General features: G+C 52.4%; 1 protein-coding gene and 1 pseudogene across 9 annotated transcripts in view; both read right to left on the reverse strand.

Annotated features, from left to right (window-relative positions):
- Nucleotides 1–25,104, reverse strand: part of DLGAP4 (DLG associated protein 4) — a 202,367-nt gene that overhangs the window by 139,794 nt on the left and 37,469 nt on the right. For 3 of the 9 annotated variants that reach the window (XR_007472183.1, XM_049699334.1, XM_049699333.1), the window contains exon 2: nucleotides 2,777–2,992. The gene's annotated coding sequence lies outside the window, so the exon portion shown is untranslated. Of the gene's footprint in view, nucleotides 1–2,776; nucleotides 2,993–25,104 lie in introns of those variants that run through there. The other 6 variants (XM_049699332.1, XM_049699330.1, XM_049699331.1 and 3 more) reach the window with 5 other exon arrangements.
- Nucleotides 18,730–20,178, reverse strand: LOC101270535 (inositol polyphosphate 1-phosphatase-like; annotated as a pseudogene).

Below are 25,104 nucleotides of genomic sequence, written 5' to 3' on the forward strand. Positions count from 1 at the left end.
CTCATCCCATCTCTCCCACCTGAGAGCTCTTCGACAACATGATAAATAACTCTACCCCTCTAAGCCTCACTTTCCTCCTCTGTAAAATGGGTAGAATAATAGACTCTGAGAATTCAATAAAATAAGGTAAAATGTTTTGCAAAGAGCCTGGCATTTAGTAAGTGCTCCAGAAGTATTAACTATTACTGTTAGCATTGCTCTTTAGCCTTTCTACTGTGAAACCTAATTCATAGAGAAAAGTACACAAAACAAAAATGTTTACTGCAATAAATGATCACAAAACAACCTGGGTCAATGAATAGAACACTGCTTACCCCTCAGGAACCCCTCCTGCCCCACTCTCAATCCTTATATCCTCTTTTCTTCACAAAGGTAATCCTTTTCCAGACTTTTATAGTGCTGTTACCATTATTAATAATAGAAAGCAAATGAAAAGAAAGAATGTGTGGCCACTCTGTCCCTACCCAGCCAGGCTCCCGGACCCCTGGCTGCCTCTGCCCTGGGCACGGAGACTCCCCATCCAATTTCCCAACTTCGACTTGGGCTGTTCTTTAAATAACCAGCTCGTTAGCAAAACAGCAGCAGTAACACCTCCCTCGCTGCCGCCCGGTCCTCCATCTTTCGGCGCAGTGCTGACGGCTGCGCTCCCAGCTTGTGCCAAGGAATCCCGTTCTCCGTCACTGGGCCACACATGCCAGGGGCTGCCAGCTATGCTGTGTTCTTGGAGGCCACGATCCTGCCCCTCCGGCCAGGCCTGGCTGGTGCGGGGCGGGGCAGGGAGGTGGGCAGAGAGTGGTGGTAATTTTCTGGAAGGACCAGAGTGTTGCCGGGTGAGCCCTCTCCCCCAGGTCCATGCCTCGGTCTCGCCATCGACCTCCCACAGGGTCACTAGGAGCTTAACTGAGATGATGAAGAAAATGAAGCATTAGCACAATGCCAGGCACATAGTAACTGCTCACGAAACGGCCGCTGTCATTCAGGTTGCTCCTCTCACATACTTAGTCCCTAGGGAGGGCATGCAGGGCCTAGGGCAGCACCAGGAGTATCTGCATATGATTAAATCCCACAGACACAGCTCTCAGACCAGGTGGCCTTATCACGTCTTTTCCTAGGACAGCTGCTCCGCCAAATGTAACAGCTGTGTGTAGCCACTACAACAGCCCAGGCCAGATCGGGGGAGCTGGGCCGGGGGGCAGCTAATTACTAGGGCCCCTTTCACAGTTATTAGTACTAAGAAGGGGGCACCGGACGAGCGTGCAGCCCTTGTTCCTGAAGAAGCACTTCTATACACATTATCTACAGCGAACTTCCCGGGTTTTTATTATCCTGTGGCATTGGTATACTATCCATATTTACGAGTCTTTTCCCTTCTCATAACCGTCCCATTAGGGAGGTTGATCAGTTGTTGGCAGATGAGAGAATGGGGACCAGAGGGGCTGGCCGCCTTGCTGAAGGCTTGAGTGGACTGCCAGCTCTCTGGGGTCAGCAGGGACCAGAGGCTGGCCGAAAGGCCAGTGGGCTCTTGGGTCCTGCTAGCGTCTGGGTGGAGGGAGGTGAGAGCGCCTTCCTCCTCTCCCTTTCTCCTTCCTCCCACGTATACCAACTACGTGCCAGGCACAGCTGCTGGCTGTCCGGTAGGGAATGAAGCAATGTTTCCTGACCCTTGGGTTGCTGACGCCAGACTAGGAGGTAGATCTTAAACCAACAACCCCGTGTAGCGCTGAGTGGTGGCTGGGTGACCTTGGGCGAGCCCCTTGAGCTCCCTCTTTTTTTTTGGCTGTGTCGGGTCTTAGTTGTGGCACGTGGGAACTTCGTTGGCGGCGCAAGGGCTTCTCTCTAGTTGTGGTGTGCGGGTTCCAGAGCGCAAGGGCTTTGTAGTTTGCGGCACGTGGGCTCTCTAGTTGAGGCGTGCCAGCTCAGTAGTTGTGGTGCGCAGGCTCAGTTCTCCCGCGGCATGTGGGATCTTACTTAGTTCCCCGACCAGGAACCTGCGTCCCCTGCATTGGAAGGTGGATTCTTTACCACTGGACCACCAGGGAAGTCCCCCCATGAGCTCCTTTGAGCCTTGGTTCCTTCAACTGTGAACTAGTCACACCTGCACAACCTGGGGAGGTGGTAGGAGAATAAGATGCAGGAAAGTGGTGCCCGGCGCTGTGGCCAGCGCTGAGTTGGGGCACCCTGTTGGGATCCTTGCTGTGGGAAGGATGACCAGAGATGCTGCAGGGCCGGGCCCCTCATCCATGTTGGGGTCAGGCATGCTGGGGACTGGAGGGTTGCCGGTGGAACAAGCTGGAGGGGCAGGAACAACAGGGCTCCCCAAGATTCAGGAACTCTGATGGCCTCACCTCAGCCCCCGCCCCTGGGGTCTCATAGGCCCCATGGCTTCCGGCCCAGCCCGACGTTCCCCTTCCCTTTCTGAGCCCGTGTCACCAACCCCCCAGCCCCTTGGGTGTGGTAAGAGCTGGCCTTTGAGATGGATAGAGCTGGGCTTTCTGTGCATCCTCAGGCAGGTGCTTTCTCCTCTCTGAGGCTGTTTGCTCTGTAACATGGGCGCAATCACTGTGTTCAACTTCTGGTTTGTCGGGAGGACTGGATGAGACAAGTGGTTAAACTATAAGTTGAGCCCAGACGTATAAAAGCTCTCACTGAGGTCCCTTCACCAGCACGTGGGTGTCGCTGGGTGGGAAGGCTGGACACTTCCCAACTGTGCCAAGCACGGGTCTGTGGATGAGCAGCCCTGATTCCGTGTGCCCAGGCTGCAGACACAGTTACTTACCAACCCCGGAGCTACGTGCGGAGGGGAAATGGGAACCAGTCGGGAAGCAGCAGGCGTCACCTTGGGAGCGGGTGCTGGACCGAGGGCTGGCACACACATCCCTCCGGGCGCTTGGTCAGAGGTGCTGGCGGGAAGCAACGTGGGACGGGGCCCTCCAGTACCTGGAGTGACCAGGTTCCGGCCACCAGGCCCCTGGCAGTGGGGAGGCACGGGTGCCTGCAAGAATGAAGGAGAACGTCAATTAGGAGGTGGCCGGGGATAATCCCTCCACCCTGAGACCCCTGGACTGGCCCTGGGGATGCTGGGGAGGGGGACACCATGGAGCAATCATCATAGAAACCCAAGTGTTTGTACAACACTACATTTTCCAAAGCACTCTGGCGTCCCGGCTCACGAGGGCCCCTACGTTGTTTTTCAGAGGGGTATTTGCATGTCATGCATATTTACAATGCTTTCCCCACCACCCACAGAATCCCCACAGCAGCTGGGAAGCTGGGGTTCCAAAGGCTCAGATCCTCCCCGTCTTGCTTCTCCCTCTTTTTCCCTGAATGGGGGCGGTCAGGAAAGGGGCCAGAGTCACACAGTCCCGAGTTCGAATCCCAGTTGAGCCCTCACTCTCCCGGCGACACTGGGCAGGCACCTGCCCCTTTCTGAGCCTCAGTTTCCCTGCTTGTCAAATGGAAATAAGAGAACCACCTCTGAGGTCTCCTGTGAGGATTAAGAAGATAATGCAAGTAGAATACCTGGCACAGAGTATGTGCCTGAAAAAGACCCTTCAAAGAGGCTCGGTCCCTGTGCCCCGCACTCAGAGCAGGAGGGGCTGCAACACCACCCCCCGACCTCCTACATCACAGGTCTCGTCTCGTGTGAGAGGCACAGGAAAGCCAGGTGTCCCTCTCCACCCACCTCTGCTGAACAGGTGCTGCTGCTTCTGCTTGGATCTTTATTTTGTTTTTGTTTTTTTTTAATTTTAATTTTATTTTTTTTGCCGCTCCGCGTCATGTGGGATCTTCCCGGACGGGGGCACGATCCCGTGTCCTCTGCATCGGCAGGCGGACTCTCAACCACTGCGCCACCAGGGAAGCCCCTGATTGGATCTTTAAATCAGCGGGAACCAGGCCCTCCTGGGAGAAGAAAAAGCCCCCCCCCATTCCACACCTCCGCTCCCAGGAGCCTCTTGGCTGCTTTGGAGGACTCAGTGGAAGCCCCCGCCCCTGTTCTCTCATTCTACAGGTGGAGAAACAGAGACACAGGGGTCATCTACCTGATCTGGGGACACAGAATCCAAGTGGTTGGGCTGGGATCTGAACTCAGGCTTTCCCCCTCAGCCCGGGGAGAAGAAGTCCAGGGGTCAGTTCACAGTAGGAATACGGAGAAAGGGGCAGTGGATGATGGGAGAGGTTCATCTTTTTCTCCTGGTTACACCAGGGCCCTGGAAAGCCCTCATAATCTCTAACTTCTCTATAGCTACACCTCCTTTGACCTCATTTTCTCCTCACAGTGCTACAATGTTATCCATATTTTTCAAAAGGAGAAACTGAGGCTCAGAGAACTTCAGTAATTACCCACACGGAGGAAGAGTCAGGGCATCTGATTCTAAGACCTGGTATTTAACCCCAGTGTGGCCCTGCCTCCCCAGGTGGGGAAATCACCAACCCAGAAAAACAGGCATAACCGTCTGGATGAAAAGTGTTTAAACAGAAGGAAAAGAAAACACTGACCTCCAAAACATTCTGAATTAGCAGACACAAATTCTTAAAAGATTCCAAGATGCACCATGGGGTGTGAAAATTGCCAGTACGTGAAAATTCAGTGTTTGGGAGGATGCGTGCCTGATCAAGTTGTCACTTTTAGCCAAAATCAGTGGGAGCCCAAAGCGGAAGGAAGAGAGGTGACGGCAGAGGGAGGCATCCTGTGCAGGGCAGTGGGGCAAGGGGTCCCAAGACCTGCCCTGGAGTCCGCCCAACTTCCTTGCTGAGGGACCGGAGCAAGTCTCCTCCCGACTGCCCACTTTACAACAGGTGGGAGAAGCCTACAAGACAGTCTCTTAGGTTCTTGTCAGCTCTGATGGTGATTAAGATTCAGGGACTTCCAACAGGGATGAACCTCGAGAACATTATGTTAAGTGAATGAAGCCAGTCACAAAGGACCACATAGGGTATGGTTTCAGTTATATGAAATGTCCAGAACAGGGAACTCTGTGGGGACAGGAAGTAGACGAGTGGTTGCCGGTGGGGGGATTGGGAGCGGGTGAAAGCTAAAGGGTTCGTGGTTTCTTTTTGGGATAATGAAAATGTTCTAAAATGGATTGCTGCGACGGACGCACAGCTTTGTGAATATACTGAAAGCCATTGAATGGTACACTTTAAATGGGTACAGTATATGTACAGTATACGGATTCTATCCAGAATTGTACAGTCTATGAATTCTATCTCAATAAAGCTGTTAGAATAATCCAACACTAAAAGAAAGATTCTGCAACTTCCCAATGGACAGCTGTCCTCTGGGAGCCTGTGATTCCCTTGGGGTTCTTCCACTATGGCCTGGGAAACCAGGGAGTATTTTCCCAAGAATCCCCCAACACCCCTACAGACCCTCTGTCCCAGAGGCCTTTGCATTTGACATTTGCCTCCTCCAGGAAGCCCTCCCTGACCTTCCAGCCAGTCCAAGCCCCCAGTTACTGGCTCCTAGGGCTCCCTCAGTTTCTCGCTACTTATCATGCTGATGTGAGGAAATCATTTCCATGATCATTGGATGACACTGCCTTCTCCATCAGACTGGGAGCTCCACGAGGGCAGGGCCATCGTCATTGGTCATCATTGTCAACGCTCAGTGCGGTGCCTACCACACAGAAGGTGCTCCAGAAATGTTTGCTGATTGAATGAATGGATCAAAATTCCAAACGCTATAATGCGACTTGGCTTCCTGTCCTGGCTTCACCTCATTCTGGCGGAGTGATCCTGAGCAAATCACATAACCTCCGAGAGTTTCAACACCTACTGCAGAGAGTAGCCAGGGCATTAAAAGGGATAACGCACATGGAAAGTACTTTATGAAGCGGCTTCCCCACAGCTGCCCCCATCGCAGTCAATGGAACCCCTTCCTACCAGCAACTCAGGCTCAAGCCCTGCAGTCATCCTTGATGCCTCTCTTTCCCTCACCCTCTACACCCAAGCCATCAGCAGCTCCTACTGAAGCCACTTTCACGACGTATCAAGAAGCTGGTGCACCACCTGCATGTTACCACTGCTGTGGACTGAGCCATCATCACCTCTTGCCTGGATTAGTCACGTCCTCTCTTGTCTCCTGCTTCTGCCCTTGCTCCGGACACAGAAGCCAGAGGAATCGGGCTAGAACACAAGTCAGAGCCTGCCCCTCCTCTGCTCTAAACCCTCCATGGCCTCACTTCACCTCAAGTAAAAGCTGACAGCCCTACAGATGCCACGGGTGGTCCCTCCACCACGTCCGATTCTCCCCTTCACTCTCTGCTCACTCCCTTTGCCCCAGCTACCCTGGCCTCTGCGTTGTTCCCTAAATATACCAGGTATGCTCCTGCCTCAGGGCCTTTACACTTGCTCTTTCTCTGCCTGGAATGTCAGTCGCCCAGATGTCAGTGAGCCTTACCCCCTCACTTCCTTCAGATCTTTGCTGAGACCTGACCTTGTCAATGAGATGCATTTCAGCACAACAGGTAAGACTCTTAACAGAAAAGCATGGGCTTGAGGTAGAAATCCAGGCTCTGCCAGTTACATAGCTGAGTGACTGTGGGCAAGTTTCTTAACGTCTCTGGGACTCAGCTGCTCTTTTCTAAAATGGGAATAATTACAGCACCTTCCTCGTAAGGTTGTAAGGCTTATATGCAAATGAGCAATTTATCCTGATTACACCCTGCCCCTCCCACTAAAATGCCGGCCCCACGAGGCTGAGAGTTTGTGTGCTTGGTTTATCGCCAGGTCCCCAGTGCCCACCACAACACCTGGCACACGGAGGTGCTCAGGGAAGGCGTCGCTCAACAAATGTTTTCAATGCTGAAAAAATATTTATTGGCTAATTGTCACAAGCTCTGGGTTTTCCCTTCTTCCCTCTCACAGACATTTATTTTTCTCTCCAGCCCAGCCTGCCCCTTGGAGGGCCAGGTCCACAAAGCCAAATTCCCACGGGCAGCTCTGCCCGCCACCCTGTGGACACGTCACACGCCACGTGTCCAGGGTCTCTTCTCCAGAGGTCTTGTCTCCTACGGCATCATCTAACCAGGTACCTGGAACCAGCTCACGCTCGTCGGTAACCAAGATGCCAAGGGCTCCTATGCACCTTCCTCCTCTCTCAACATCTCTCGAATCCCCTTCTCTTTATCCCCGGAGTCACCCCCTGTCCAGGCCACCATGATCTCTCATTCAGACCACTGCACCAGCCCCCTTCCTGGACGCCCTGCTGTCTCCCTCGGTCCCTCTTCTTACTGCAGCTGGGAGGATCTTTTCAAAACACACAAGGAACAAATGAAAGCCTCCCTCTGCGAGCCTGGAAAGTTGAAATCCTCATTGACTCGAAAAACGAACCGACTGGGGCTTTTCAAAAGAATTTGACTCAGAGTCTGTCATACTGAGTGAAGTAAGTCAGAAAGAGAAAGACAAATACCGTATGCTAACACATATATACGGAATTTAAGGAAAAAAAATGCCATGAAGAACCTAGGGGTAAAACAGGAATAAAGACACAGACCTACTGGAGAATGGACTTGAGGATATGGGGAGGGGGAAGGGTAAGCTGTGACAAAGCGAGAGAGAGGCATGGACATATATACACTACCAAATGTAAAATAGATAGCTAGTGGGAAGCAGCCGCATAGCAAGAACAGCTTGGTGCTTTGTGACCACCTAGAGGGGTGGGATAGTGAGGGTGGGTGGGAGGGAGACGCAAGAGGGAAGAGATATGGGGATATATGCATATGCATAGCTGATTCACTTTGTTATAAAGCAGAGACTAACACACCATTGTAAAGCAAATATACTCCAATAAAGACGTATAATAATAAAAGAAAAGAAAAGAAAAGAAAAGAATTTGACTCAGGGCTCTTCAAACAATGAATGGCCTCACCAACCTTGCCACCCCAGGCCCAGGTAAAATGGTATTTGTTGTATGAAAATTTAATTTACAAAATGGATTTACACCGAACCTTAGTTCCATAAATATTTGTGGAATTGAAATGCAAAAACAGGTTTTTAAAATGGCATTTATGGAGTTTCCTCATGCAAGTGGGGGCTTCTCACACTCCCACATCTCATTCACTCCTCTCGGCAAACCAGGCAGGTGGCACTGATTCCAGTTTCCAGATGAGGCCCAGAGAGGGGAGGTGACTTGTCCCACGTAGCACAGCACCCAGATTAACCCAGAGTGCTCCCAGGCCCTGGAGGCTGTGGTCACAGGGTGCCAGATGGGGCAGAGAAAAGGCGTGGAGCCTCCTGTTTTCCAGCTGACTGGCTGCCGCAGGCTTCGAGGCCCTCAGGGTACGTGGACATAACTTGCCTATTTCTGCTCCCTGCCTCGGCCTGTGCAGTTTCCCTGCTCAGGGTAACCCCTCCCTGGGCTGGTCAAAACCTCGCCACCCTTCCCGGCCCATTTCCAGCACTGAGTCTCCTGCCCGCATCCCCTCGGCCCTGGCTGCCCGCAGCACACCGCCTGCAATGATTTATGGGTGTTTGTGACATGGCAGTGCCCTCCCCCCTTGTGCTGTGTCCCTCCTGGCTCTTCTACCTCAGGGACCGTGGTTCCTCCGCCTTTCCTGACGGTTTGTGCTCTAGCCCTCAGTCCTGAAGCCACATGACCTTCCAAGTCTCTGTGAGGTCTGGCCTTGCCCCTGAACCTGTCCAAGGCTCATCTCCCCAGCTGCCTCCCAGACCTTCCCCGCATGGGCCCCTCACGCTCCCACACGCGAAATGGACCTCATCACCATCTCCCCCAGACCTGCTCCTCCCTGAAAATACCATGATCCTCCTAAGTCTCCAAGCTAGAAACCTGGCCATTGCTCTGGACCCCTCCCCGCCCCTCAGCCCCCTGCAAGCCCTGCTGATTCTGCCCCGAAATGTCTTCAGACTGCCGCTGCTCTCCACACCACTGCCCTGCGCTCAGCTCAGGCCCCATCTCCCCCTTGGCATTTGAGCAGAAGCCACCGGTCCACTCATCCAGTTTCCCATCATCCACCAACTTCTACTCTCTCCCCTTGACTCACCATCCACCTACTCCACCCATCCTTCCATCCACTCACTCATCCCCCTCCAATCCACCACCCGTAATTTACCAAGACCTCCAATGCTCCAAGCCATGTGCTGGACGTTGTGACACAGAAATGACTTAGGCCCAGTCCTTGGCCTCAAGATGCTCCCACTAGAACCGGGTCCTGAAGGATGAACAGGACTCCGTGGAGGGTTAAGGGGAAGAGGGGAGGATGTCTAGGTCAAGGAATAAACAACGGCACAAGCATAGGAAGGAGACACCTGGGGTGCCTGAGGAACTTGACCAGACAGGTGGGGAGCGACCCGAGATGAAGGTGGAAGGGTGACCAAGGCCGGCTTTGCAGGGCTCTGCAGGGCCCTTCAAGACCAGGTAAGGAGTCTGTACTCTACCCAAAGCATAGACTCTGGAGCCTGGGGTCAGACCCCTGCTCCACCACCTCATAACTGTGTGACTTAGAACATAACTGTGTGACTCAGTGTTCCCCATCTGTAAAATGGTAAGAGCAATATACCTATTACACAGGGCTGTTGCGAGGAGGAAACGAGCTAATGCATATGTGTATCATGACCCTTAGCACAGTGCCTGGTAAATAGAAAATGCTCAGTAAATATTGTTGCTATTATGTTCATATTATTGTTAATTACTATCCTCTAGCCAGCTGGTGGACAGCGGAGAGTTTTACACAGAGGAAGTGCATGCTAACTCGGACTGCAAAGCGTCCTCCTCCGCAGCTAGGGGCTCAGGAGTGAGCTTCATTGCCCCTGCCCAGCCTCAGCCCCACCAGCTCCAGCCTCGCCCTCTCCTACCGACTGCCCCCAGCCAGGCACGTCCACCAGCCACTGCCCCAGACTGGCCCTCAGTGCCCGGAAGTGCTCCAGCCTGCCTTGTCCCTGGGCAGTTGAGCTCCAAGCTCCAGGAGCCTGGAGGCTCCCCCACTGAGTGCTGCCATGTAGCCGGTTCACTCACTCCTGCACGGGACACCGAGAAGCCCTTTACAAGCTTTTTTCTCTAAGTGTCACGGCTCTGTGCAGGCACACGGTCACCCAGTCTGCAGATGAGCCTCAGGGAGGAGGCGGAAGTCCCTTTGCTTCAGGCTGCACAAGTCGATGGCTGAGCAGGGATCCAAACCCAGGTTGGTCAGGCTCCAGAGCCCCCAGCTCTCTCCCAGAAATCTTGGAGGTAAGCCCCCAAGATGATCAGGGCCTGAGATATCGCACGGACATGAATTTTCCCCGCACTGAGGAGTGCTGTCCAAGACAACTCTCTGCAGTAATGGAAATGCTCTCAACTGCACTGTCCTATAGTGGCCAAGAGCCACGTGCAGCTACTGATCACCCAAAACGTGACGAGTACAACTAAGGAACTGAAATTTAAATTAAATTGAAATCGAAATAGCCACACGTGCTTTGGGGCTACCCTACCGGACAGCACAGGACCAGACAGCTTTTAGCATTCTCAACCCTGAGACTGCATTTCCAGACGCTCACACTGTTTGAGCCACAACTTACGAAACATTGTGTCATTTTATTAGAAAGATTTCCACCACGTACCACCTGGTCCCTGTTTTTACAAACTGAGGCTACCCAGCACCCTCAAGTTAACTGCTTCTCTACAAGTCAAGGTCATTCAAGAACTAGCTGTCAAACTCCTGCTTTGGGCCAGGAACCGAGCCAGATGTGGAAGAATCATGTACCTGTCCCCGTCCTCAAGGATCTCAGTCTGGCGGGGGACACGTCCTACCTTAGGGTCTGTGACGGAGGGGATAGGTGCAAGAGTGAGGTTTATACACAGTCTGGGGAGAACAGGGTGACTCACTCAGCTGGGGGAGTCTCTGGGAAGGCTGTATCAAGGACAGACACTGACAGGGTGTGACAGCACTTTACAGTTTGCAAGGCACATTCACATCCGTTGTCTCATCTGCTCCTCACTCTAGTCCCATGAGGGAGTTCAGGCCTGTCTGGTTTCTGGTTTTCTGTGCACTGGACTCACATCAGCACCCGCTTCTGGAAGGAGCACTGAATGGGGCCACAGCCCTGAGCCCTGGCATGTGGAAGCCAAGACCTCCACAGTGGGTGAGGGCAGTGCTCCCCTGAATCCTCCACAGAAGCTTCTTGGGAAGGTTCACCCAGCACCCAGCCAGCTGGTGGCCAAATGCGTTTTCAGTCACGGATTTAGAAATCAGATGTTCCCTAAATCCTCCAAAGGGCCAGTCTTGTAAATCCCTAAACTTTCCGGCAGCTCTGACGGGACCCGGTGGCCCCCTCACTGGCCATTTGGCCTCCTCTTGGCGCCCCGAGAGGCCAGGGAAGATCTTTATTTTAATGACATTTCCTCGTAATCCCTTCATTTCTCTTCCGCACTCTCAAGGGGCCGCCGCAGTGACCCGCTCTCTCCTGCCCTACTTTTCCTTTCTCTGAATCCTGGGAGGCATTTCTCTGCACCTCCTGGAGGCGCTCTTGCCTGGGAGGCCCAGGCAGTTCCAATCCTTCCATCACCTCTGTTAACACTGAGCCCAGATGGTCCCTCCTTCAAAGCCTCGTCCAGCCAGGAGACCCCTGATTCCTCACGGTGGCTTTGGAGCAGAGGGCAGGGAACATTGTGCCCCACGAACATTTCTTGAGCCCTTAGTCTGTGTATGGCCCCGAGCTGGACCAAGCTAAGCGAGAAGATGAATTAGTCAGCGGGGGTAGCGAATGTGTGAACAGACATGAGAGGCGGATATGACTGGGCTGCCGTGGAAGGAAGCCCGGGCGTGGCCCACGGGAGCCCCGATCAGCCTGGGGGAATCAGAGGAATATCAAAAAACAGGTGAGGCTCTGGCTAGGCCTTGGAGGACGCACAGGAGTCCAGAGGTGGACAAGGTGGGGAAGAGTGTAAGGAAGAGGGACACAGCATGCCATGTGGGGGGAACTGGGAGGAATTACACACAGGTGGGAGCTGGTCTGTGTGCTCTGGGAAGAGAGGGTAGAGCGGGAGGGGAGACAGGGCTGGAACTGCAGGTGGGGACTTGATCATGAGGGTCCTGCAGTGTCAATCAGGGAGTGTGGCCTTCACCCTGGGAGCAGTGGGGAGCCCAAGGGCTCAGCAAGTTTGGGTGGGAGAAGGATCACCCAGCAGTTCTGTGGGGCAGCCTAGAGGTGGGCGCTGTGACCCACGTGATTGCCGACAGTGGTCTACCTAGGGCAGGGGTACTGGGGCTGGGGGACAGCAGACATATTCAGGAGATATTCAGACTATAAAATCAATCAGACTTGGGGCTGATTAGATGTAGAGGATGAAGTAGAGAGAGGAGTCAGGGATGACTCCTAGGTTTCTATCCTGAGTAACTGGGGTACATATTGAATACTAAGCTTTGGGTTATAACAGAGGTTGACAAACTTTTTCTCAAAAGGTCAATGGTAAATATTTGAGCCTCGTGGACCATTCAGTGTTCCAAAGCTGCCATAGACAATATAGAAATGAATGGGCATGGCTGTGTTCCAGCAAAATTTTTTTACAAGAACAGGCTGGCCATGGCCATACTTTGCCAGCCCGAGCTATAAACAACAACAGCAACAAAACCCATTTTAAGCTGGCTTTAACATAAAGTGGATGAACCCATATAATTGAAAAAGTCCAGAATTGGTGGACTTCAGGCACAGTTCAGTCAGAGTTCCAGTTCCGTCTCATTGATATCTTCTCAACCCAGTACCTCTCCATGCGTCAGCTCCATCCTAAGGCTGGCTTCCCATATGAGTGCAAACAGCCGCAGCGCTTCCAGACAAATCACATGGTCAGGAGCAGGAGGACGGAGTAATCTTCCAGCCAAGTCCTAAGTGTCATCTTTATTGGAGTATAATTGCTTTACAATGGTGTGTTAGTCTCTGCTTTATAACAAAGTGAACCAGCTATACATATACATATATCCCCATATCTCCTCACTCTTGCGTCTCCCTCCCACCTGCCCTATCCCAGCCCTCTAGGTGGTCACAAAGCACCGAGCTGAGCTCCCTGTTCTATGTGGCTGCTTCCCACTAGCTATCTATTTTACATTTGGTAGTGTATATATGTCCATGCCACTCTCTCACTTCGTCCCAGCTTACCCTTCCCCCTCCCCGTGTCCTCAAGTCCATTCTCTACCTCTACGTCTTTATTCCTGTCCTGCCCCTAGGTTCTTCAGAACCATTTTTAAAAATTTTTTTTTAGATTCCATACATATGTGTTAGCATACGGTATTTGCTTTTCTCTTTCTGACTTACTTCACTCTGTATGACAGACTAGGTCCATCCACCTCACTACAAATAACTCAGTTTTGTTTCTTTTTATGCTGAGTAATTTGTATTTAATTTTTGATAGTTTGATTAATATGTCTTGGTGTGTTTCTCCTTGGATTTATCCTGTATGGGACTCTCTGTGCTTCCTGGACTTGACTGACTATTTCCTTTCCCATATTAGGGAAGTTTTCAACTATAATCTCTTCAAATATTTTCTCAGTCCCTTTCTTTTTCTCTTCTTTTGGGACCCCTATAATTCGAATGTTGGTGCGTTTAATGTTGTCCCAGAGGTCTCTGAGACTGTCCTCAGTTCTTTTCATTCTTTTTTCTTTATTCTGCTCTGCAGTAGTTATTTCCACTATTTTATCTTCCAGGTCACTTATCCGTTCTTCTGCCTCAGTTATTCTGCTATTGATCCCTTCTAGAGAATTTTTAATTTCATTTATTGTGTTGTTCATCATTGTCTGTTTGCTCTGTAGTTCTTCTAGGTCCTTGTTAAACGTTTCTTGTATTTTCTCCATTCTATTTCCAAGATTTTGGATCATCTTTACTATAATTATTCTGAATTCCTTTTCAGGTAGACTGCCTATTTCCTCTTCATTTGTTTGGTCTGGTGAGTTTTTACCTTGCTCCTTCATCTGCTGTGTTTTTCTGTCTTCTCATTTTGTGTTTGGGGTGTCTTCTCTTACTGTGTTTGGGCTCTCCTTTTTGCAGGCTGCAGGTTCGTTGTTCCCGTTGTTTTTGGTGTCTGCCCCCAGTGGCTAAGGTTGGTTCAGTGGGTTGTGTAGGCTTCGTGGTGGAGGGGACCAGTGCCTGTGTTCTGGTGGATGAGGCTGGATCTTGTCTTTCTGGTGGGCAGGACCGCGTCTGGTGGTGTGTTTTGGGGTGTCTGTGACCTTATGATTTTAGGCAGCCTCTCTGCTAATAGGTGAGGTTGTGTTCCTGTCTTGCTAGTTGTTTGGCATAGAGTGTCCAGCACTGTAGCTTGCTGGTCATTGAGTGGAGCTGGGTCTTAGCGCTGAGATGGAGATCTCTGGGAGAGCTCTCGCCGATTGATATTATGTGGAGCCGGGAGGTCTCTGGTGGACCAATGTCCTGAACTCGGCTCTCCCACCTCGGAGGCACAGGCCTGACACCGGCCCGAGCACCAAGACCCTGTCAGCCACACGGCTTTTCACTCCCTTTAACACAATGCTGACTTGACTCAGACTCAGATCCCCTCCTGGGGCTACACGCGCCTCTGGGTGACGCCAGATGGCAGAGCTCCTGGTCTCCACGCCTCCTTCACGGTGGTCTTTCCGGATGCAGCCTGGCGAGGGTTGCCGTCAGCTCCTTTGTCCGAGGGACACCGTTCACGCCAGGAGCTTACCGACTCTCGGGCCCCATGTTTAGTGTGGGCAGCTGTGCCCGGAGGCCCATCTTGGGCTCAGAGGCACCGGCGTCCTAAGTGTCACTCTGATTGGACTTACTTATGTCATATGCCCATCCAGGAACCAGTCACTGTGCCTGGGGGATGGAAAACACTGATTGGCTTAGCCTGGGTCATGTGCTCTATCCCTGAGTGGGGGAGGTAGAGTCAGTTTCCAGGAAACCACGTGGTCTCCCAGTGAAAATCAGGGTCTGGCAGGATGGTGGAAAAAAGGGAGGAATGCAAGAAAAGCAAAAGTATATGCCCCTCCAAAGACTTGTACGTGAATATACATAGCAGCGTTATTCATAATAGCCCCAAATCCAAATTCCCATCAAGCAGTGAACAGATAAACAAAATGTCATATATCCATAAGATGAATACCACTCAGCACTAAAAGGGAAAGAAGTACTGATATATGCAACAACGTAGATGAACATAAAAAACAATACGCTGAGTGGAGGAAGTTAGACACAAAGACTACATATTATGTTTCCACTTATAGGAACCTTCTAGAAAAGGTAAAACTAGAAAACAGATCAGTGGTTGCCTGGGGCCCGGGATGGGAGTGGGGATTGACTGCAAATGTGCAAAAGGGGATTTGGGATTGTGGTAACTATAAGTTTATTAAATCTCATCCAAATGAATAACATAAGTAAACTTTAGGGTATGTAAATTATACCTCAATAAAGCTGTTTTTAAAAAAGGCTGATGGGGGCAAAGAGGATGCTATGGCTATTAGGGTCCATGCAGAGAACGATGGTGCCACTCACGAATCAGGGGACAGAGAGGCAAGGGCAGGCTTGAGGGCAAATGCTGAGGTCCCTCTGGACAGGCTGAGCAGGAGGTGCTTCTGGGACATCGGGAGTGCCATCCAGCAGAGCTCCGGGTAAAGGGAGGGGATGGAGCTGGGGGTCTGGGGGATGGTGGGTGTTCAGAAGGACACTGAAGCGGTGGCAGTGGATGAGTCCCCCTGAAAGGGTGTGGTCTGAGAAGAGAAGGCTGCCACGATAGAGCCCTGAGAAGCAGAAACATGTCGTGGACCAACAGAGGAAGGGAAACCGGCAAAAGCATGAGATACTTTGATAGCCAGAGAAGCTAGCAGAGGTCCCAGTCAGGGCACGTGCCAATGCCCAGAGCACAACGACCACGGAAGGGTGAGATGTGATCCAGGCTGCAGTGGGTGAGGAATACAAGGGGTCGGTGAGCATAGTCAACACCGCTGAGAAGCTCAGCTGGCGAGGGAAGGAGGAAGCGGGGTAGCTGCGGGCAGGGCGGAAACCAAAGGCAGAAGCAGTGGGCACAGTCCACACTCTTGATAGGTGTGGCTGGGAAGAGGAGGAGACAGGCGGTGTGGGGCGGCTGCAGCCACTCCAAGGTCCATGACACTCCTGGAACCGGGCCACCTGCCCGTCACCCACGCCGCCACGCCCCATCAAGCCACCCCAGCTACTCACACTGGGGAGACACAGCTCTTGCTGGGGCTGGCTCCCAACCTGCCCTGGCCACTGTCCGCTGACCAGCAGTGTGGCTGCATCTCAAGTGTGGCCAGGCTGGACATGGAGGTGACGGCATTTAATGGAGCAGAGGATGGCTCTCGGGCATTGCTCCGACCTTTTCTCCAGACCACACCCACAGGGTCCTGGCCCTCGGAGACAAATTCTGGGAGTGCTTTGTGTGACAGCTTTGTGTGAAATGTCAAGTGGGAGGGAATTCCCTGGTGGTCCAGTGGTTAGGACTCAGCGCTTCCACTGCCATGGCCCGGGTTCAATCCCTGGTCAGGGAACTAAGATCCCACAAGCCGTGCTACAGCCAAATAAACAAATAAATAAATAGAGGGTTAAAAAAAAAAAAGAAATGTCAAGTGGGAGAACCTTCTCGACACTACCTTCACTTTAGGTCTGGGCATCACCCCCCCCACCTGATAACCCAGATGCCCATCAGCCCCGGGGGGCATGAGACTGGTACCGGTCAGCCTATTTTTCCAATTCTACACACAGCTATCAGTTGGCTCCTCCCCACAGCCCTGACAGGTTGTCATCATTACATCCATCTGGCTGACAAGGAGAATGAGACTCAGAGAGGTTGAGTGGCTCAGCTAAGGTCACACAGCAAGTGAGTAGCACAAGTGGGTTTGGCACCCAGCTCAACCTGCCTCAAGAGCCTGCTCCCTTTCCCCCACTGACCCTTGACAAAGGGTGTGGAAAACAAAAGAGGACGGCAGGAGGGGTGGGGGAGGGGAGGCCGGAGTTCTGAAGGGCAAAGTGGTGAACCAGGTTGGAACCCCAGTTCTGCCCCAGCTCCTGGGGCCAGGGTGAGTCACTCTCCCACACAAGGCCTCAGTTTCCCTAGCTGTACAATGAGCTCTTAGGTCCCTTGTGGCTGCCGCATGCTGAGTTCTGACCAGGTGCTTATCGGAGACACTTCTGCCCTTTATGGTAGAAACAAAAAAATGCCCCTGGGAAGGTTAGCAGCAGGGAAAGGCCATGGTGGGGGGAAAAGGGTCTCCTCTACCAGGCCGGGCCCTGGAGGAGCTGCACCCAGGGAATATGGTCAAGCCCAGCCTATATGCTGGCTCAGCACTTCGCTGGGACAAAGGTCCAGCCTGATATCATTGTGCCTCTTGCAGGAGCTGCCCCGTCTCAGTCATCCCAGCAGGACCTGCCACGGCTTTGCATGAGTCTCTCCTCCTTTCAGCTGTGGCCTCCCTGTCTGCAATCCTCCAGTGAAGGAGCTTCTCCAGGCCAGCTTTCTCCCCACCCTCAGCATCCCTGCCCACCTCTCCTCCCTGCTTCCACAACTGCAGGCCCTCTGGAGCCTCACGGCTGCCCTAGTGTGTCCATGGGAGATGCCTGAAGGATGACCCATTAGTCAGAGAGTCAAGACCTTCCAAAAGGAATCAGAGTCCCAGAGAGGGTAGGTGCCTAAGCAAGGCCACACAGCAGACACGGGGGGCCAGCATGGAACCTGGGCCTCCTGACCACTCAGCTCATTTCTGTGACACCTTCCAATGGTTTTTATGATAGAAAATATTTTATTCTTCTTTATGTCTTTGTGTTATGTTTATAACTCAGACCCACATCCTGATTTTCAGTTCACCAGACATATTTACAGTCACTCAAATGCTACTCCCTGAAGTGACCATGGCTCAGTCCCCTTTCTGCCCACACAGGCGACCTCACCCAGCCTTGTGGCTTTTAACACCCTCTCTCTCTCTGCCCCTCCCTCCTCCTCTTCCGTCCTCCTATTCTCTCTCTCCTCACATTCAATCCATCAGGAAATCGTGTTGTCCCTACCTCCAAAACATCTCCAGAATCCAACCACCCCCTGCCACCTCCACCTCTGCTACCTAGTCCCACCCACCATCGTCCCTCTCCTGGATTAGAGCTGTAGCCTCCCCATGGCCTCCCTGCCTCCACCCTTGATCCCTTCAGCCTGGTCTCCACACAGTAGCCAGAGGATCCTGTTAAGATGCAAGTCTCTGCTCAAAGCCCTCAGGGCTCTCACCTCACTAGTAGTGAAAAGACAAAGACCATGCCTTGGCTTATAGGGCCAAACACATCTGGCCTCCATGTGCCCTCTGACCTCACTTCCTACCACTCTCCCCATCAAGTACCCTCTGTTCCCCCTATACTGGCCTCCCAGCTGTTCTTCCGTCACAATCCACTCCCACCCCAGGCCCTTTGCACTTGCTGTTTCCACCACCTGGAGCGCTGCTCCCTGGATATCCACATGACTCCCACCCTCCCTCATTTCTTTGAAGTCTCTGCCAAAAGTCACCTCCTCAGAGAGGCCATCCTGGACCTGGACCCCCCTGTCTAACCGTGCTCTCACTCTCTGTCCCTTTGCCCTGCTTTATAGCATGCAACACCACCCGGATTCTAGTACATCATATGTACTGGTTGGTTCGATGAGTCCCATCCCGAAAGTAAGCCCAGCAGGGAAGACACTATCTCTTTTCCTTACTGATGTATCTGGAGCCCCCAGCCCAGTGGCTGGGACACAGAAGATGCTCAATAAATACTTATGACAGGATGAGCCCTAGCACCTGCCCTAATGTCTTTTTTTTTTTTTGGCAGCACGAATATCAGTCATTTATTGACATTAACATTATGAACACATAATGGAAAAATGCTCCTCAAAAGAGGAAGGTGAACTTTGACTGTCAATAGGACAAAGCTGTCTTCAAAAGATAGAGAGGTGGAAACTAGGTTCACAGCTGGGTTTCGAATCCCTGAGGATGGAGCTCGTCTATGTATGTGCATCCACAGGCGCAAGGTGCCTGAGGAGGCGGCTCAGGAATGTCTCCAGCTGCTTCTTTGACCTGTAAGCGATTAGTCCTCCCTTGTTGGCCCACTGGTCCACTCCAGCAGCGCCTCTGTTTCCCACGTGGTACAACAACTGTGGCAAGTCAAGCCGCGAGTTGGGGTTTCTTTCCAAGCACTCTTTTCAGTCCACCATTCCCCCACCCGTGGCCCTGAGGATGGCGTGAGCAGCACAGAGTCCCACTTGGACGTGGTATCTTCTGAGAAGATGTAAATGTCAACAAGGCCGAGGACAACACAGAGGCGCTTGTAACCAGCCCCAGCTGCCCGGAATATGCGCTCTCCACACACACGTGACAGTGCGGCCTTGATGGTCTCCTTTTCACTTGTACTAATGACATCTGAGAATGGGTGGGAGCATTCCGCCTCAGAGCTGGGGTTTTGGGTCACTTGGCTCTGCGTTTCACTGCTGTTTCTTGTAGAGACGGGAGGCAGAAATGGATGGATATTGGTCCCCATGTAAGAAAGGTCCCAGTAGCACTGTCCTTTCCACCTGAGGGTGTTTAGGTCTTGTGATACAAAAGGTTGGTTGATGACTCCCATCAGGGGCACCCCTGTCTGTATGTCATAGACACCAATTCAAATAGTGACACACTGAAGTCCACTGGGGAAGATTCCTTGGTTGGATTTAATGTCAGCAGAACCTTTCATATACTGATAAGTTGAATCTATAGGATCCACCCGAACTCCCAAAGTGTCCTGCGGAATGTTGATCTCTATTGCATCCAGAGCTGGGTCACTAAAGACAACGTCCTGATGTACAACCTTGGCTAATGCTTCAGATGCCAACTTGTTACCATTAAGGACTTTGTTGAGAAGATCTACTGTTTCTTCCACTGTTGGACAAAGTCTCATGATAATCTTTTCCCCCAAATCATTTGTAAACTCATTGGATTCTTCTCCAAAAATTTTTTTCCCCAAGCCTGGAAACTTGTTCTCCGTATCCTGTTTTATAACTTCCTGTACCAGTACATCAGCCAGGGGCTTGAAATCAACTGCAAACTTCTTGTTCTTTTCTCCCTCTTTCTTTTCTTCTATCAGCAGCTGGAAGAGGGCTTGCACGCCCGGGCAATGTTGGCAGCTTTCTCAGAGACACAGAGCAGCTCCCGGAGGATACCTGACATTTCTGAACCTGGCTTTTCAGTTGCAGCGTCTGGTGGAATCGACACCCACCCTGCGGGCCATCAGCTTAAGCAATATTAAATAACATTTTCCTTTGGTCATTTGAATTTAATCCTGTGCAGTTTGTTACAACTCTCATTCGCATCAAGGGAAACCTAACCATCATCACTCTTCCAGAGAGGCGATGGGTGCGTGCTGGTCGCCCAGCCTGGGGACCCGGATCCGAGCAGGAAGGGAGGCTGTGGCGCCGAGGCGAGGGGGGCGTAAAGAGGAAAGCGTATCACCTAAGCCGGGATGCGGAGCCCACTGCCCTAACGTCTTGTAGGGCATCTGCCATTTACAGCATCATTACAATGACATGCCAGGTCCTGCCAACGGGCAGAGCTGACACGAAGATCAGGGTAATCCCAGCAGCAGCAGGTGCTACTCGCTCCTCTGTGCCATGTAATCGGGTCTCCCTAACTCTGCGAACCCTCTTCCATTATCCCCATTTTACAGAGGGAACTGTAGGCTCTGAGAGGCAAAATGACTTGCCTGAGGTCAGAGAGGCAGCATGCATTAGAGTTGGCATTAAAATCTAGATCTGTTGGGCCCACAGACACCCCACCACAACTCTAGCTTCCCTGGCCTGGCATCTGAGCCCTCAGGTCTTCAGGGTTCCTGTGTTAGGGGCGCATGGTGCTGCCAGGTGACAGGTAGGGTGAAGTCACCCTGATGGGAACAGTGCCCCCCTCTCCCCGCCAGACCAGCCTCTGGGGGCAGCAGAGGCCTCACGCCCAAAGTAGCAGGGGCCAGGCATCAGTGACTACATCCCTCTCTGGCCTCTCCAAAGGGGAGACAGAGCCCTCAGCACACGTCACCTCCCTGCCATCTGCTGCTGGGACGCACTGAGTAATCACCTACTGTGTGCAGGGGTCTGTGCTGACACCGTGGGAACAAAAGGATGTCATCACCCACTCCCTCCCCACCTGCTGGTACTGTGGGCAAGCAAGCCCCTTGTCAGCCATCGTATCATCTGATCGCCCCATAGAAATAACAGCTGAGTAATATCAGGCCCATTTTACAGGCCAAGAAAGTGAGGCCCACATTTTGTCAAGCACCTGCCAATCCAGGTGTCTAAAGAAGCTGAATTCTGAGTCTCAGGAGGGTCAGGACGGGGCAGGTGCCGGCATGAAGAGAGAATGTCCCCAGGGCCAGGATGATGGCTGAGATCGCAGGAGGCCACCCCCACTGCCCTGCCCAGGAGGGACTGTCTTCACCACAACCCAGGCACTTGCTCAAGTCCCACAGCCCCGAGAAACTCATCCACTACCTCGTCTCTGCCCCCCCCATCCACAGGGGAACTGCCTCTCCAGCACATAAGAAACTGGTGCCAATGGTGGGATGGAGCCAGCCAGGCCCAAGGTCAAATTGAGCAAGGGGGACAGACCAGGCTGTGCACATGCCAACATCCTCCCTCCCTGTGCAGATCACTTTCCTGTCCCCAGGCACCTCCTTCAGAGACGCAGCTGGAGAAATCACGCAGCCGCCCAGGACTCCCATGCTGAAAATATGGCAACTGTGAGATGCTGACACTCTTGTTCGCTTGAGGATGGGGGGCTGGCATGAGCACCACTGTGCCCGTTGGGGCTGCTCCTCCAGGGGCAGGAAAGTGGGGCTAGGGTGGGGAGGATGTCGGTATGAGGAAGGCGGCCATCTCCTGGGGATACCGGAGATGCTGCTCTCCCAGAAGCACCTTAGGGAATTAAGCTTCCCAAGAAATAGCAATTATTGATAGATGCAATGACTGTATAATTTATCTTCCAAACCAAGAGCTTGTAAGATTGAAAGGGAAGCTGTTAATAATTACTCCAGAACTGACCTGGGAAAATCATGACATGGGCACATTAATTACTGAACACCTACTATGTGCCAGCATGAACGCTGGATACTTTGCAGGCATCATCAATCTTTATCCTCATAATGACCCATGAAAAGGCACTGCAGCCACGCTGGCCTCCTCCCTGTTCCTCTGTCATGTCTGAGTTCCCACCACGAGAGCCCTTGTCTTGGGCTAAAGTACTGAAAGGTCCTGTTACAAGACACACCCCCTCACTGCCAGGACCCCGTTCCCACCATAATCAACCCATTTTCAGCCACTGTGACTTGCCATTTCATAGGGAACAGACTTCAAGGTCAGGGTATGGATGAGAAAGAGGAGAAAGTGAATGGGGAAGACCTGGGGCTGGCAAGGAGGATAATTGGGGTCAGGGGTTGAATAAATGGGTCCTAAGACCTTGTAGTGATGGAAGGAAGACAGAGAAAGGAAGTGAAAGGACTTGGATAAGGTGTAGCCTTCGAGGTCCTTGGTGAGCCGCATAAACTCCACCCACTTCTCTGAATACATCAACTACTAGCTCATCCCACACCACACACCAGGCACAACCTGTTTTTCCTGCCTCCACCCCTTTGCGTGTGCTGCTCCCCCATCCATGATTCCATCTGCCAATCTCAGCTGGGCAACATCCTCCCCACTCTTCAAGGCCTGCTTGAAACACCACTGCCTCCAGGAGGCCTTCCCTGATGGCTCCCCTTTAGGGTTTACCCCTCCCTCCCCTGGGCTCAGCACCTGTTCAGGCTTCCAGTGTCTGTGGAGCGAGGCCCGAGGTCCTGCTGCCTTAGCAGCCCACCAGCCCGTGCTTGCAGGGCAGTTCATCACCGAACCCCTCTAGGCAGCCACAACAGTCTCCCACCAGTGATGACAAGTGTGGGGTGCTCATAATGATGCAGACCCTGGACTCTGCCCACAGAGGTGCAGATCCCAGGAATCTCGATGGGGCCAGGAATCCGAAGTGTCAAGTCTCTCCAAGGGATTTCAGTATGTGCTAAATTTCAAGGCCCTCTAACAAGGCAGGTGAGGAGTAAATATCTGCTGGAATGAAAAACGTCTGCCCCTGATGTCCTGAAGGAAAACCCTCCTGGAGTGCCTGCAAACAAGCAACAAAGACAACAGCTGACATTGGCTGGCGCTTGCTACCCACAAGGCTCAGTGCTCCTACCAACTGGGCAAACGCGCAAAGCAACCCCATGAGGCCGGTGCCATCGTTCTCCCCATCTCACAGATGAGGAAACTGAGGCTCACAGAGAAGTGACCTGCCTGAGGTCTCAAACCCGGTAAGTGGCAGAGTTACGATCTGAACCCAGGACAACTGGCCCCAGAGTCTACACCATGGTGACCACTGTGGTGTGCACTGGCCCTGGGATATGGCCACGAACAAATGACCCTGGCCCCAGTTTGCCTGCCAGGAGGGAAGAAACACCAAACACGCAAAAACACATACTTTTAAATTATGGCACATATGAGGAAGGAAAAGAATCAATGCTTCCAGAAGACAACTGCAGGAGGACTTATTGCAGATCTCCCTGATGATTGCCCTTTGCCTCAATTTTCTCATCTATATAATGGAGGAGTGGGGCCAGCTGATCCCTGGAAACTTTCCAGCTAGCACATCCCAGGAATCCAGCTTTCCTTCCTCTGGGCCTTGGTTTCCCCATCTATACAGTGGGCTGAAGGGAGAGCTGAGTCAGTGGCGACCCCTTCAAACTCAGCTCCTGGGTTTCCCAAGGCCAAGTCACCCTGAGTTTCCTAGAGCCAGGTCTTCAGGTGTGCAACCGCCACCTGTTGCCATGGCAACGCTAGAGCCTAGGATGGGCATACGGTGATGCTGGGACCTGGAAGTGGCGCCCTGGCTCCTTCCCTTCTAGGAAGGTGAGCCTCTGTATCCAGTGGACTCATTGAGCCAGGGGAAGGGGTGGACCCTTGGCTTTGCTGGCTCATCCAGAGCCCTGCTATCTCCATATGGTGAGGATGAGGGTCCCACCCCGCTGAAGATGACCTGCCATCCAGGGCCCCAGCCACAGCTGAGAGCCATTTCGTTCTTCTCAGGGCCCCGTGGTCACTGGGCTCTATCCATGGTGCTGAAACCCCAGCAGCTCTCCTAAGACAGGGTTCCCTTTAGCAAACACTTCCAGGAGCTGACTCTGCTGGGGTTTGGGAATTCAAGAAGGAAGATTAGTACCTGGGGACAGGCAGGGAGCCATGGCCAGTCAGGCTCCACACTTCCCAGCAGTGTCATCTCAGGATGGCCCTTTGCTCTCTGTGCCTCAGTTCCGTCAATGTAAACTGGGGACAATAAGCATTCTGACCTCATGGGTGTGCAGTGAAGAGTGAACGCACAGAAGTATGTGGTGCATGGAGGGGCCCGATGAATGCTAGCTACTAATGTTAGATTGTGTGCGTGTTATTATTCGTGAGGCTAACTATGATTGGGTGCCTGTTGTGTGCCCGGTCTTCCAAGAATTTTACCTGCGTCTACTCACAGAAGTCCTGCAAAGTAAGTACTAAAATGAGGATAAGAATACAGACATTCTGGGACTTCCCTGGTGGCCTAGTGGTTAGGATTCCGGGCTTTCACCACCGTGGCCCGGGTTCTATCTCCAGTCAGGGAACTGAGATCCCTGTAAGACACTCAGTGCAGCCAAAAAAACAAAAACAAAAACAAGAAACATTCTGAAGCTCAGAGAGGTGAAGTTAGCTGCTCAAGATCACACAGCTAGTGAAGTGGAGAGCAGAGGTTCAGACCAATGGGCCTTTAAAATCACCAGATCTATCCCACTCCACTTCAGCTGTTCAGATGGGAAAACTGTGGACCAGAACCAGAGAGGGACCTGACTTACCACAAGTCCCCAGAAAACCCAGGGTCCCATCTCCCAGTGCAGATCTCTTCTCACTGCTCCAAACCAAGTTCCCCGTGGCAAGGTGAACAGGACTCCCCCATGCCCACAGCAGCCGGAACTGCTGTCAGGCAGCTCCCTCCAAGGTGATCCCTTTGTTCTGCTGGAGGGTCCTCTGCTAAAAGCAGAGACATGAAGTGGCCCAGAGACAACATGTGTCAGCTGCAGCCATGGGCCAGCGGCCACTCACTGCCCGCCAGTGCCCTTGCCAGCAGG

The sequence above is a fragment of the Orcinus orca genome, chromosome 16, assembly GCF_937001465.1.
Source record: "Orcinus orca chromosome 16, mOrcOrc1.1, whole genome shotgun sequence".
Lineage (NCBI taxonomy): Eukaryota > Metazoa > Chordata > Mammalia > Artiodactyla > Delphinidae > Orcinus > Orcinus orca.